General features: G+C 43.0%; 2 pseudogenes; both read left to right on the top strand.

The window, feature by feature from the left end:
• Nucleotides 1–3285: 3285 nt before the first annotated feature.
• Nucleotides 3286–11147, top strand: LOC129059665 (transcription factor NF-E4-like; annotated as a pseudogene).
• A 3571-nt stretch (nucleotides 11148–14718) lies between these two features.
• LOC100440193 (large ribosomal subunit protein uL13-like) lies at nucleotides 14719–15335 on the top strand (annotated as a pseudogene).
• The last annotated feature ends 551 nt before the right edge of the window (nucleotides 15336–15886 follow it).

Here is a 15886-nt window from a genome sequence, read left to right on the forward strand (position 1 = left end):
TTGGGAATGCAGAAATCACCTGCCTTCTGCATTGATCTTGCTGGGAGCTGTAGACTGGAGCCCATTAACAGTAATTTTCTAAGTGAATTTAAATTTTTACTTTTTCAGGGCAATAAATATTTTATCTCAAATCCTTGAGATTTTCTCTCTTGACTTAGGGTCAGTGAGTTATAAAAATATTTGTCTCTTTGTCAAAATAAATGTAAGAGTTGATGAGTCTGTATAAGGTTGAGCAATATCCCCAAGCTGGTAGCCTCATGCTTTGACTCTTAAATTGCTCCTAAGTGCTACTTGACCTTTGCAATGATTATTCTTCCCATATGCCGATGGGCAAAGGAGAATGAGTAACACTTAGAGAAAACGAGATCAATAGATAACTACTCTAAATCACACACAAAGCCCATTGCCATGCCTGGAATATAAATTGTGGAAAAGAAGCCCTCTCTGAAATACACCACCTTTGTGACCTCAGCATAGGAATCTTAATGGTTTAGACTGCATTAGCAAAATAAACAAAAATTATTTCCTGCATTATCACAAAGTTATTCACCTTTGGGTTCTTTTTATTTTTATATTGGCAAGCTTGTCTGTAAGACCAAAGCTGTCTAACCCTTTCTTAGGAATAGAAAGAAAGGTCAGCACGTATAAAGTCTAACCATTCAGATTAAGGCTCTTTGATGCCCCAGCACAAGTATAATACAGACAGGGTGCAAATTAGCATGTATTGAGGACCTCAGATATGCATAGATCCTCTACATGGTGTAGTAGGCAGAATAACTGCCCACCACCCTGAAATGTTCTAATCCCTGGAACCTTTAAATATTGCCTTATATGGAAAAGGGATCCTTGGAGATAGATCTTAAGAGGGTGAGATTATCCTAGATTATCTAGGTGGGCCCTAGATGTAATCACAGGTGTCCTCATAAGAGAGAGGCAGAGGGAGGTTACACTGAAGAAGATGAGAAGATTATGTGGCCATGGAAGCAGAGATTGCAGTGATGCAGCCACAAGCCAAGGACTGCCAGCAGCTACCAAGAGCTAAAGGAGACAAGAAACTGATTCTCCTCCAGACCCTCTAGAGGGAGTGCAGCCCTCCTGACACCTTGATTTCAACCCAATGATACTGATTTCAGACTTCTGATCTCCAGAACTATAAGAGAATAAATTTCTGTTGCATGAAGCCACCGAGTTTGTGTTAATTTTTATAGCAGTCACAGGAAACTAATACACATACGTTATTTCATTTAATCCTCATGACAAGTGTTTGGGATAACTATCATTTCTCATTTAAAGATGAGGAAACCAAGGGTCAGAGTAAGTGTCCTAAGTCACCTGACAAATTAGTAGAAAAGTGAAGTTCAGGGAAATTCCAAAGCCCAACTTCTTTTCTCATAGCCTGTACTCCAGCCACACCAACCTACTCAGATGTCTTTTCACAGCTTCCTACTCCCCACGTTCTGCTTCCTGAGCCACATTCCCTCTCATACTTGACCTTCAGGACATGGCTCACTCACTCCACCTTCTTTCCTGGCTTCCATCCCTGGATCGGGAGTCTCATTTACATGATCCTTTGCTCTGGTCTCACACATACAATTGTCCTTTGGTTGGTGTCTCCCTTGCTAGACTAGGAGGTCTTCTTCCTCAGGGACCATGCCTTTATCTTTGCTCTGTAAGTCTACTTGGTGTTTGGTACACAGTCTGTGCTAAAATAATATTTGTTGAATGAATGATGCATGCTGTGTCAACTCCTAAATAGAGACAGGAATAAATAAATTAACATTCATGAAAGTGAGGGACTTTGGACTCTCATGTTTGAACAAGATAAGATGCAAGATGGGGAGCCATCCCTTTTTATTTCTCTATGCTGCCTTGCTTTCTTCATAGGTAAATGGGTATAATAATGATATCTACTTTGTAGAGTTAGTGTGACAATTAAATAAGTTAACATATGTAATGGGCTTAGAACAATGACTAGCACAGGATAAGAGCTATGCAAATATCCTCTACTTTTAATTTTTATCATCTCTTTATTGCTCATAAAGAGGAAAGGCTTTTATTGAAAGTAAATGAATAAATGGTCTAAGATGTTTTGAAGCTGCAACTGATTTTTATAATATTATTTGGTAGAAAACAGAACCAATCTCAAGAAGAAGACAAATTTAACCCTGAAATGGCTATTTAGCTGAGCATCAGTAGTAAGATAAAACTCAAAAAGTCAGTGCCTATGTAGTCATTCACTCAAACTGAAAGTAGAAAAACTAGCATTTTGGAAATACAAAGGTACACCACTCCTTGGAATGTCACTGGGGATTTTCCATAGTGGTATATTAGTGTTTCTGAAGTGAAAGGAATCTTGTTGACTCGTGAGTCTTGATGTTGCATTAATCTTTCAATACTTTGATATTTCTAGATTAGCCCCTGCCAGGAACTCAATCTATCACTTTGTTTCTCACTGATGAACAAATTAGTCTAATGTGAAACACGTGGAGAAGAAAGCACAGCTCTTCAGTTTGCATGTGTGAGACCCGAAGTTGTCTTTAATTGGTTAGAAAGTTTTTACATCATGAATGAAAAACAAGGCTTACATCATGAGTGAAAAACAGCTTAAGACCTAGGATGCAGAGACCATTGCCTGAACTTAAGTAAACAAAAACCCCATTGTAATGCATTGAAATTACTAACATGGAAGCGATTGACACCAGTAGAGTCTTGTAGCTTTGCAGCTATCCCCGCCTTGGTTTCAGATAAAATGTTAGTTGCACTAGAGGGAAAAATACTAGCCCATTTCCTCCTCGAATAGGCTTATTATGCACCAAACTCCTGTACCAGGAGCTTAAAAATACCTTTGTATTTTTATTTAACAGGTTTTTTTTGGTTGACTGAAGTATAATATGACTATAGACTCTGAGGCACATGTTCAGATCAGAAGAGACTAAAGTATCGGATCTATCTAATATACAGATTTTCTCCACAGTCACTGCCAAAGGGAAGGTACCAGGAGCAGCCACTGATCTCTTCCCATAATGAATCATCACTGATATAGAGGTAAAATGCTGATGACAGGCTGGAGGAAGAAGAAAAATGGTTAGGATCTGAACAGGACAGAAGAATGGTAGCAATCTGAATGAAATGGTGTATAGACTCAGGAGCATTTTAGAGGAAATACCAACAAGATTTATAAACTGATTGGATAAGGCAAGTATGAGGGTTCAGTAGAGAGATGAGTTATAGATGACAGGCTTCCAGGTGAAAAAAAAAATGGGTGGGTAGTGATGACACGGACGAATGGAGGAAGCTCGAGAGAGTGACAAGGGGAAGGTAAATAACATGGGAAATGGGGAGATAGAATTTGCTTCTGAAGATGTTGAAGTTAAGGTGTTTAAAGATAGCTTTCAAGTGTGGAGGCAGATACTGAGTAAATAGGTGGAAATTCAGAACTGATGCTAGAAACAGTTGCCAGGGCTATAGCTTCAGATTTTTTTTCTCAGTAATATTTAGAGTATTTTTTATAGGACTGGTTGTACATTAAATTGTCTATTCTCACCATTTTCACTCTTTGCTTACACAACAGCTCTGCAAGTATAAGCAAGATGCATTTATTATTTTTATTTCATATAAAAGGAAACCAAAACTCAGAGAGGTTAAATAATTTGCCCCCAAACCCCAGTGACAGATAATGTCAAAGCCAGACCAGACCTATAACTTTTGAAATTTATGTTGATAATTTCCTAGATGCTATGCACTGGGAAACTGGAGTCCTACATTTATTGCTTGCAAATATAGATTGCACCTATTGCAGAAAGGTGACACATAAAGCTATGTCTGTTGATACATTTCCTTGAGGACTGTCTAGGAGCCAGGGCAGGAAAAGAGGAATAAAATGGTTAGAGAGGGAAGAGTAGAAGCAGGAAGGAACTAAAGTCACAGGAAAAAAAAAAAGAAACTCAAAGACCAAGGGGCAAAGGGCTGTCAACGGTATCAAATATTGTTTCTTCCCTAATTTCCTTCCACTTTCCATATCAATCCCATCCAGAGTGGGCATAGATGAGTTCTCTCACAGTTAGATGAGTGAGTACTCCTGCACTTTACACAAAATACCTCTGCTGATGTGGATAGAGCACATGTGTGTTTCCAACTTCAGCTCCTTTCCCACAGCTTCAAAGATTTAGCTTGAGAGTGACTCGAATATTTTAAGCTCTACCCAGTGATAAAGCCGTCAGTAAATTTCACAAGATTCCACGTGTAACCTTTAGTCATAGATCGATATGTAATAACATACTTTTAAATGTAGATCACATCGGAGAGGACATGTCTACACAACAGCAAACAGATGTTTTGTCAAAGAGAAGAGTCTTCCTATGTTTATGAGTAGCAGTATCTCATGGTGAGAACCAGTTCCTACTCCTTCCTCATCTTTGTTTTCAGTTTTATTTTAAAGCATTTGTTTCTAATACAGAGAGGTAAGTAAGAGGTCTTATTTCTCTTTTTCTACTTTATTCTTTTCTGTCACAGCTTCTAGACAGTCCCAAAGGGAAATTTATCAACGTGCATCGCTTTGTGTGTCACCTTTCTGCAATAGATCCAATAGAGAAGTAAGAGGCTTTCAAAAAACCAGTTTTCCTTTTAAAGTAGGCAAACAGCATGCAAAAAAAAAGCAAAATGGGTTGAGTCAAACAACTTAAAGAATTCAGTATAATGAATATTTTGAGTGGTTTCTGTGTATAGAGCACTATGCTAAGTACTCTAGAGATAAAAATATCTAAAAATATATCCCTCAAAGATTGTAGCTTTGATAGAGATAATAGTGCCCACAAAATGTTCTGTTTGTTCTCCTGAATTTCTCAGCCCCTTTGGAGTTAGGCAAGGCCATGTAGCTAGTCCTGCCAATGATCTGTGGGTAGAAGGCCAAAGCATGGCTGGCTCTTTACCCCTCTGTCTCTTCTCCCCTTCCTTGACACTCACTAAGACTATTCTAGGTAGGCTCGTGCCACAGTGAGAGAGCCTCTGCCACCTGGAATCCTGCGTACCTGGATCAGATCTTCCCTTTGTCTCATGTTAGACATATGGTGTTACAAATTGTTTTTTTTTTTCCTCCAGTTAAGCACCCAGCTAACATCTAAGCAGGGTCTGAAATCTAGTCTGTACTCTGCTCTCCAGGCTTCATACCCTTGTACAGAGCTGTAACTGCCAGGGAAGGGGTGCCTTTGTCAAATTTGCACAAAGAATCTTCAGAGGCTATGGTTGACCCCGGTAGGAAACACATATTTTAATTTGATTAAATCCTCACGGCACCAACAGTGTACCGAACACAAACTGGTGGGGAGAGAGGGGTCTTCAGAAAGTGCCTCAAAAAAATAATAGCAGTCTTAATTTGAAATCTCTTGTGAAGAAAAGTTTGAAATCTCTTCTGAAGAGTTAAAAAAAAAAAAGCTATAAAAAAGTGGATGTAAAACAGAGAACAGAGGACAAAGTACTATAAAAGTAGTGGATTTTTTTTTTGTTTTTACTCATCTCTAAGACACAGAAGACAGATAAAAGCATTCAGGTTCTATGGAAAAAGCAAACTCAAAATGTTGTGTGATAACAAAATATGTTTTTATGCATCTCACATCTACAAAGTATATCTAACCACTGGGATCACAAATTATTAAGGCAATTAAAGGATCTGCCACCTAACATGATATTACTACATGATTAGAAAAAGCCTGTGTAAGCTTTCTTGCCAGCTCCAAGTTATCAGCAATGTATGAGTTTATTCTCTTTTTATGTCAATGTTACTGGAAATAAACTATTTTCTCAGTGATATGGTAGAGAAATTATGGTTATCTGTGAAATTTCTCTTCCCTCTTTTTCTCCTTTTCTCCCTCCCATGAACAGTGATTATGGAGGCCAGGGCCTCTTTCCTGCTACTTCCCCAGCATTTCTCTGCATGCAAAAAAAGAGGATGATGCAGATATAGTAATGCAACATAGTGGAGAAATAAGTTATTCCTACTTAGCAAATGTAATAAAAGTCATATATTTTAAAATGTTGCCTTTTGTACATGATAAAACTCAATAGGTGAATGATTTCTATTTGTCATTTAACCTCTCCATTCCTAAGCTATTCTCTCGCGAGCTTTCCATGCCACTTGAGCAACATGCTTCCATTACAACCTAGCCCACTAACAAGCCCAAGCCAAAGATTTATGTAAAAATCACCCTCAAATGACCTCCTGGCATGCAAGTTTTCATTGGCATTTTTATCTGTATTTAACCAATATTGCCTTTCATTCTCTTTGTATTGATATATTTATGGCTATCATAGCTGTATGTATTGTAACTAGATGAATGGAACTAAGTTTATAATGATCAAAACCATCTTCAAGTATACATTATCAATATTTCAAAATGTTGTAAGCACACAGATGAGAGTACACTCCAAAGCGATTTATGGTTTTTAAATTATGAAATATTTGAACTAAGGACAAACTGCTGATTAATGAAAGTTTATAAGTAGTCTGGACTACAGAAGTAATAAAAATACAAATTTTTATTTGTTACAACAAATCAGTTGATGCAACTGTATATTTTAAGGAAATACACTTTATCCTGTTGAGGACAAATTCTTCTTGAATATCAAAGGCACTGGGACTAAAAACAGACACGTGAAGTCCACAGTTGAAGCTGTCAATGAAAAGAGTCAAACTCTGTAAGATATTTTAAGAGATTCATTCTTAGCTAAATATGAGTGACCATGGCCCATGACACAGCTCTCAGGTCTTGCAAACATGTGCCCAAGCTGGTTGGCATACAGCTTGATTTTATATATTTTAGGGAGGCATAAGACATCAATCAAATACATCTAAGAAACACATTGATTTGGTTCAGAAAGGCGGGACAACTCAAAGTGGGGCTTCCAGGCTATAGGTAAATTTAAACATGTTCTGGCTGACAATTGGTTGAGTTTATCTGAAGACCTGAAATCAGTAGAAAGGAAGTGTTCGGGTTCAGATCAAGGATTATGGAGAATAAGTTTTATTGTGCAGAGGAAGCTCTCAGACAGCAGACTTCAGAGAGAGCAGGTTGTAAAATATTTCTTATCTGACCTAAAAGCGTCCCTGGCTCTTAGTTGATTATCTCCTTGATCTGTAAAGGAAGGAAGGAAAACAAAAGGAAAATGGGATTCTCTATAGAATGTGGGTTTTTCCCACAAGAGACTTTGCAGGGCAATTTCAAAGTATGGCAAGGAAATATATTTTGGGATAAAACATTTTGATTTTCTTTCTTGTTATGCCAGAGTCAGACTGGAAAGTAAGTCACCACGTACAGGGTTAAATAAAACCCATCTGACAAGAATTTACAGTCTGTAGGGCATGACTCCCCAGACCCCTTAGATAGGGGTCTAATTTGGGCAAGATTAAAATAAAAAATCAGAGCTTAGTCCTCAGTCCCCACTCTTGGCTAAAAGGCATTCCATAGAATGCATGTGCAGGCCAACAAACAGCAGCAGGTCCCACAGCGCTAGGAAGGCTCATTCCTAGAGGTGTCTGATTTGGCCATCTGGCAGGGTCCCACAGTGCTAGGAAGTCTTGTTCCTGGAGTCCTCTGATTTGACAGTAATAGTTTTAAGTATTAGCGATTTGAAAATGGGGGGAGGACACAGCCTGACTGATGTAATAGCCAATTCTTTAAGGGGTAAAATGGAGTCAGACTTATGGTTTAGCCAAAAAAAAAAAAAAAAAATTCCTGGATCAGATCTATTTTCTGAGCTATCATGACCTGGGTCTTTAATTGTGCCTTTTCTTCTGCTGTATTTGGCATAACATTTACAAGAAAATGTCTATCATAAAGATAGTGAAGATTTGGGCATCCAAGGTTATAGGTAGAATCAGAGGGCAATTAACAACCCAATCACCAGGAAGAAAACCCTGCATGCATCATCATATTCTTTGATCAGACCCACAATTTGTTTACCTTCCTTATTAAGGGTTATTGGAACCCTACAATAAATCTTATTTGGAAATTGTGGGACCAACATTAAATTAGAATTTAATAAATTTAATCTCTTCTCTGGCCAGTTTATCTCCATAGGCATAGCATCCTGAGGAGGGTATAAATTAAATGCAAGAAACTCCTGGTCCTTGGTGTCTAAATTGTTATAGACTTGTTAACAGTAGACAAATCTATTCCCCACCCCCACTTTTGTATTGCATCATACACTGGTATTTGGGAGATAAAAGATTTTGTCACATGAAAGGTCATATAATTCTAAAGTGCCATTTTTTTTCTTGGCAGGACTCCCTATGGCGGAGGGCCTTAAGAGTCAAAAGATTTATAGCCAGTTAATTGTTCTAGGCTAGATAAGAATGGATGTAGACAGGCATTCATTACTTCTGAAAATTGTTATTTTAAGTAAAGTTTAAAAAAGCTGACAATACTGTGGCACTGTGAAATCCATCATCATGTTTATGCTGAAACCAGATTTCCTTCAGGCTCTTTCTAGCTAGTGAAACGTTCTCCCCGGGGCCTGAAAGCTTAAGGGAATGAATAACTCTTCCCTTTTCAGGCCCAGTCCCAAGGCGCAAGACCACTTGCACCAGCAGTGTCAGCAAGATAGCAAAAGCAGGAAGAGAGCTGGCCAGAAGACTCCATGAAGACCAACAGAGAGGCCGTCCGGGTACTGCGTAACAGTTACATCAGACTGAGACACTTCCTGTTTACAGGAGACTATAAAACCCCTATCCCGTCCTCACTTGGGGGTGACGCTATTTTAGGCCTCAGCCCGCCTGCACCCAGGCACTCATTAAAACAGTGTGTTCCTCCACACCGCCTTGTGTTGTTTGTTGGCGTGCTCTTGGAGTTTGAACCGATACAAGAGCCTTGTGTCTGGTGCCGAAACCCAGAAGGGACTCCAGTCCATGTACCCCGTGAACCTACCCCTCCACCCCAGAGAGCAGGCCACAGCAGCCAGACAAAGGAAGCTCCTCAGCCTCCAGTCGCCTCTCTGTGCATGCACATTGGTCACTGATCTCGCCTACTGGTAAGTTTCCCTGGGAGCCCAGTAAACAGGAAGAAATCCACATGGCCTCTTTTGGTTTCTCCAGTCTGAAAAATCCAGCATTGGTCCAAGAAGGTGCCGGCATGTGCCAGGTACTCACTGATCATCTGGTTTTAGGGAGACACCTCTAAGCCATTTGATCCCATTCCGGGAATGAAAAAGGCAGCAAGGACAATTGCTCCTTTTATTGTCTCCCTCAGGCCATCCAAGATGGTCTCCTTTTCCCTGTTGTCCCAAACCTACCCTCCATTGTGGGAAATTCACAGTCTTCCATTCCAAAGGATAGCCCTCTAGGCTGCCTCATAAAAATACCTACAAACCTTGGGCCTTAAGCAAGATATCTGCCCTAAGCGCCTTGTCTTTTTATGCAATTCAGTCTGGGCACAAAACGAATTGGATAATGGGTCCAAATGGCCCACAAATGGAACATCCAACTTTACAATTTTAACTGATTTAAGCAATTATTGATGACAACTGGAGAAATGGGGAGAACTTCCTTAGGTCCGGGCCTTTTTGCACTCAGATCACAACCTGACCTCTGCAATTCTTGCTCACCTGTTCAAATCTTTCTCCTCCATTCTCGCTGCCCAGATCACCTTTCTCCTCCCGACCCTACCTCTTTTCCTCCATCCATCCAGCAGACTGCTGCCCACCCCTCCCAACCCCTACCTCTCCCTCTCAACCGTCTTCTTTAACCCCCCACCAACCTCCTCTTTATCTTCTCAGCTGCCATATTCTCAGCTGCCATCTTCCCAGTTGCCATCTTCCCAGCCAGCAGTATTCACTTCTTTTTTCTACACCATCCCCGCCTCAGGACAATTCTAGTATTGCCTGTACCCATTCTTCTCCCCCATCGCCCTCTCCTGAGGCTTGTAAACCCATCCCACCACCTTACACCCCTATCTATGCTCCACTGCCTGTTAACTCAACCCCACTTCCCCCTTCAAACCCTCAGCAGGAAACACGTCCAGATTCTTCCTTTTCTCCCACACATACTCACTCAGGCACCATCTTTGGCCCAGGCCCCACCCTTATTCAGTGCCTGCGCTAGAGTGCTCCCTTTGGGAAGTAGCAGAAACTGAAAGTATTGTTAGAGTTCATGTTCCCTTCTCCCTCACTGACCGCTCTCAAATTAACAAAGGACTTTTGTTCATTACCAGAAGACTCTACCTCTTATATTAGAGAGTTTCAGTACTTTACCCAGTCTTATGAACTAACCTGGCATGACCTCTATGTTATCCTCTCTTCCACCCTCACCCCAGAAGACCTGGACTGTATCTGGACCCTAGTTCAGGCACATGCTGATACAATTCTTCATCAAGCTCCTGCCCAGCCTACTGGTGCAGAGCCAGTCTCCAACCAGGACCCCCACTGGGATTATCAAGACGGAGCCCCTGGATGCCACCATCGAGACCACATGATTGTGTGTCTCCTTGCAGGACTCAGAAAGGGTGCCCATAAAGCAGTCAACTATGAAAAACTTTCAGAAATCACCCAAGGTCCTGTCAAAAACCCAGCCCTTTTTCTCTCTCATTTAACTGAAGCCATGAGAAAGTATACCAACCTAGACCCAGCTAGCCCAGAAGGAACAACTATCTTAAACATTTGGTTCATCTCCCAATCCACCCCTGATATTCAGCGCCAGCTTCAGAAGCTTGACGACGGCCCTCAAACCCGACAACGAGACCTTCTTAATTTAGCCTTCAAAGTCTTTAATAATAGTGATGAGGAAAGTAAAAGGCAAAAACAGGCAGACATTCAAACGCTTGCCTCTGTTATCAGGGGCCCTGCAGGCCCATGGGGCCGCAACTCCACACGGAAGCCTCCTAGCAATCCATCCCCACCTGGTGCCTGTTTCAAGTGCAGCAATGAAGGCCACTGATCCAGACAATGCCCAAACTCAGGTAAGCCCACCAGGCTGTGCCCCCTCTGCAGAGAACCCCACTGGAAGTCAGACTGTGAGCAGCCCCCACAAGGACCACCCCCATCTCTTCCTGAGCGGGCCAAAACCTCCTACTCGGATCTCATCAGCCTTGCTGCTGAAGACTGACGGTGCCCTGGAATGGAAGCCCCAGCAACTGCCATCTCTTCATTTGAGTCAAGGGTAATCCTGCTGGTGGCAGGTAGGCCCATATGTTTTTTTAATTAATACCGGGGCAACCTACTCTGCTTTACCTAATTTTTCAGAACCCACCCAGTCCTCCCAAGTCTCTGTTGTGGGAATTGATGGACCAGTCTCCAAACCCCGAGCACCCCCCTCCACTTTTCTGCTGCCTGCACACTTTTTCCTTCACTCACTCTTTTTTAGTCCTGTTGTCATGCCCAACTCCACTCCTAGGTAAAGACAACCTTTCAAAACTCCACACTACTGTCCACTTCTACATTCCCCATAGTACCCAACGCATCCACCCAGACCCCTCTGGTACTTCTAGCTTTCTTCTACTCCTTTAACCTCCCACCCTAAAACATGCAACCTTTCCTTATCCCCCATCTGTAGTTAACCCCACTGTTTGGGATACTTCCACACCCTCAGTCGCAGAACACTACACCCCCATCTGCATTACCCTTAAAGAGCCCACCCAGGCCAGGCACGGTGGCTCAAGCCTGTAATCCCAGCACTTTGGGAGGCCAAGGCGGGCAGATTACGAAGTCAGGAGATCAAGACCATCCTGGCTAACACGGTGAAACCCTGTCTCTACTAAAAAAATATAAAAAATTAGCCAGGCATGGTGGCAGGCACCTGTAGTCCCAGCTACTCAGGAAACTGAGGCAGGAGAATGACGTGAATCTGGGAGGCTGAACTTGCAGTGAGCCGAGATCATGCCACTGCACTCCAGCCTGGGCAACAGAGTGAGACTCCATCTCAAAAAAAAAAAAAAAAAGAAAAAGGGCCCACCCAGTTCCTATCACAGAAGCAGTATCCAATCCCCTAAGCAGTTCCTGTAGGCCTAAAGCCTATCATTTCTTACCTCCTCACCAGTCACCTACTCCACCCAACAAACTCCCCTTTTAACACACCAGTTCTACCTGTTAAAAAGCCCTGTGGAACTTATCCTTTAATACAGGACCTCAGGATCATTAACCAAGCTGTACTCCCTGTATGTCCAGTAGTTCCTAACCCATATACTTTACTTTCTGCAATTCCCTCCGATACCACCCATTTTTCTGTTCTAAACCTAAAGGATACTTTTTTCACATTCCTTTACATGCTGATTCCCAAAACCTCTTTGCCTTTATGTGGGAAAACCCCACACCAACCTTTCATGTCAGTTCACCTGGTGCGTAGTGCCTCAAGGTTTTAGAAACAGCCCCCACCTTTTCAGACAGGCCCTTGCTCATGACCTCCATACCTTACCCCTAAAACCGTCCACTCTCCTTCAGTATGTTGATGACCTGCTCCTATGTAGCCCTCTCAAAAAGACTGCAACACCCATACTATCTCTCTTTTAAATTTCATGGCAGAGCGGGGGTATTGGGTCTCCCTTAAAAAGGCAGAAATATGCACCCCTTTGGTCACCTATCTAGGCCTAGCACTTACCCCACGAACCCGAGGGCTCACAACTGACCACATATCCCTCCTCCAGTCCCTCCCGCCTCTGCAGACTAAGCAAGAAATTCTCTCTTTTCTAGCACTAGCAGGATATTTTAGGCTCTGGGTCCCCTCCTTCACTCTACTTGCCAAACCATTATACCAAGCCACTAAAGGCCCTCTTGAGGAGCCTTTAAACCCTGCACAGCCTATTTACCCAACCTTTTCATCTACTCCATAAGGCTCTCACCTCAGCCCCTGTCCTCACTCTCCCAGACCTCACCAAACCTTCCTCCCTTTATACTGATGAATGGCATGGAGATGCACTAGGTGTTCTAACCCAGTCTAAGGGATCCACCCTCCAGGTTGCTGTCTACCTCTCCAAACAGCTCAATGCTACAGTTCTTGGATGGCCTGCCTGCCTCCAAGCATTGGCAGCAGCTGCTGTCCTCACCCTTGAAAGCCTAAAACTATCTCTTCATGCCAACCTAACTGTTTATTCAACCTTTAACATCAAAGACATGTGCTAGCTCACCACAGTGTACTAAGTCTCATCTCTGCCCCACAGCTCCTCCAACTGTATGCTCTATTCATAGAAACTCCCCACATCACCATGCTAATCAGCTCCCATCTAACCTGGCCATAATCTTACCTGAAGCTACAACTGCCCAAGACCCTATATGCTTCTGTGTGAACACTGTTCAAACCTTTCTTATACCTTTTCCAAACCTAACAGACCAATCCCTTCCAGGTGCCTCCTTTACTTGGTTTGTAGATGGCAGCTCCTTCCTACATAAAGAATGCCGACATGCTGGCTATGCTACAGTGTCACCCCCAGCACTATTGAAGCCAAGCTGCTCCTCCTAGGCACCACCTCCCAAAAAGCTGAACTCATCGCTCTCACTTGAGCTCTCACTCTAGCAGCCAAACAACAGATCAGCATATATTGAAATTCTCATTATGTGTTCCACATAGTACACTCACACTTGTCCATCTGGAAAGAACGGGGTTTTCTAACTGCAAAAAACACTCCTGTCATAAACTCCTTGAAGTTGCCAGGCACCCACAGAAAGTTGCCATCATTCATTGCAGGGGCCACCAAACCCCAGACAATACTATATTGGCTGGAAATGCACTAGCAGATCAGGTAGCCAAACAAGTAGCCCTACAACCCATGCAAGGCCAGTTTCTGTCCCTGTCCTTGTTCTTTCCTCTCTATTCCTCAGAAGAAAAGGAGGACTTCTGAGCCCAAAACCTTCAAAAGCAAGGACCATGGTGTCAAGGAAGGCACTTCATTCTTCCTCACTCTCAAAGCCTTCCTCACCTCCAAAGCCTCCACAACTCTTTCCATGTTGGCTACAAACCTCTCTTGCAACTTCTCCACCCTATTCTCACTTGTCCTCACCTTTCCAGCCATGTTAAAGAAATTACCCAGTCCTGCTCTATCTGCCACTCAGTGTCACCCACGGGCTCCCTCCAGCCACTGACTTTTCCTACCCACCAAGCCTGGGGCCAGGTACCCAGGCAAGATTGGCAAGTATACTTCATTCATATGCTGCCCAATTGCAGTGGTGCAATCACGGCCCATTACAGCCTCCTACCTCAGCCTCCCAAGTGGCTGGGACTGCAGGTGTGTGCCACCACACTTGGCTAATTGTTTTTGTATTTTTTGTAGGGACAGGGTTTTTCCACATTGTTCAGGCAGGTCTGGAACTCCTGGGCTCAAGCCTTCCACCTTCTTTGGCCTCCCAAAATGCTGGGATTACAGGTGTGAGCCACCATATCTGGCTACTGGCTTCTTGTGGAAAGTGGTCCCCTACAGCCCTGGGCCAGACCCTGCACAGCCCCTGTAACTTCACACCCTGGCTCTGTTCTTCATAGCAGAGTAGGAAGCAGGAAAGAGCAGAACCCCAAGAATTAGGCGAGTGAAGTCCTAATCCTGCTGCTCCCTCTGCACAAGGTTGTCTTGGTCCTTTCAATTCTTTTGGCTTCCATTTACTCATATGGACAATGAGGATTGAACTTGATCTGTGGTTTTCAAACAGGGTTCCAGGGAAATCTGGCAGAGGTACCTCAGGGGTGAGGGGGCCCCACACCCTTCCCTGTTTCATCTAAAAACAGGGAACTCCTTTCCCTGGTGGCTGCCAAATATGGTGGAGGGGCAGGTCCTGGAGCTCGATGGTCGAAGCCATCTCCTGGGCTTCCTGACTGCCATGGTGGCTAAGCAGGCTAGAAGGTGTGGGTCATACACTGCAGGGGCATTAACATTTCTGGCAATGTCTACAGAAACAAGTTGAAGTACCTGGCCTTCCTCCACAAAGGGATGAACAGCAACCCTTCCCGAAGCACTTACCACTTCCTGGCCCCCACCACTTCCTGGCCTCCAGCCGCATCTTCCAGCGGACTGCGAGGCATGCTGCCTCACAAGACCAAGGAGGCCTGGCCTCCCTGGACTGCCTCAAGGTGTTTGACGGCATCCCACCGCCCTATGACAAGAAAAAGCCGATGGTGGTTCCTGCTGCCCTCAAGGTCATGCGTCTGAAGCTTACAAGAAAGTTTATCTACCTGGGGCACCTCGCTCATGAGGTTGGCTGGAAGTGCCAGACAGTCACAGCCACCCTGGAGGAGAAGAGGAAGGAGAAGGCCAAGATCCACTAATGGGAAAAAGAAACAGCTCATGAGGCTACGGAAACAGGCTGAAAAGAACGTGGAAAAGAACATTGACAAATACACAGAGGTCCTCAAGACCTACGGACTCCTGCTCTGAACCCAATAAAGACTGTTTATCCCTCAAAAAATAAATAACTCAATAAATAAAGCCAACAATACAACCAAAAGGCAAAGCTGCAAGACTGACTTATTTTTAACTTTTATGTGTTGAGCTATTGTAAGCTTCATTTCTGTCACAGACTTATAGCAATTAGCTATACACAACATAAACATTGTTCTGAAAAAATAAAAATATAGATAGATAGATTTATCTCCACAACTCATAATTGGGAGTATTATACCCAGGAGGCTTTGTTACAAGGTATTTTATCCTGTTAGGAAATATTTTCCTTTAATTTTATAGTAAGCAGAAAATGTTTACGGTTGGGGTGGATGCAAAAGTGACACATAATAATTTAGAAGGCAACTAAACTTGTTTTACCAGCTGTTTAGGCATTTTTCACCACCTTTTGGATTTGGAGGGTTTGATCTTGACCTAATTTTATCCCTCAAAATGGCCTTTACAATTTTATGCACCCACCTCTTCCACGATAGTACCTGGGCCTAGAGGGAGGCAGCTTGTATAGTTTTGGCTGCAGAGCATTAGCA

Source organism: Pongo abelii, chromosome 4 (assembly GCF_028885655.2).
Source record: "Pongo abelii isolate AG06213 chromosome 4, NHGRI_mPonAbe1-v2.0_pri, whole genome shotgun sequence".
NCBI lineage: Eukaryota > Metazoa > Chordata > Mammalia > Primates > Hominidae > Pongo > Pongo abelii.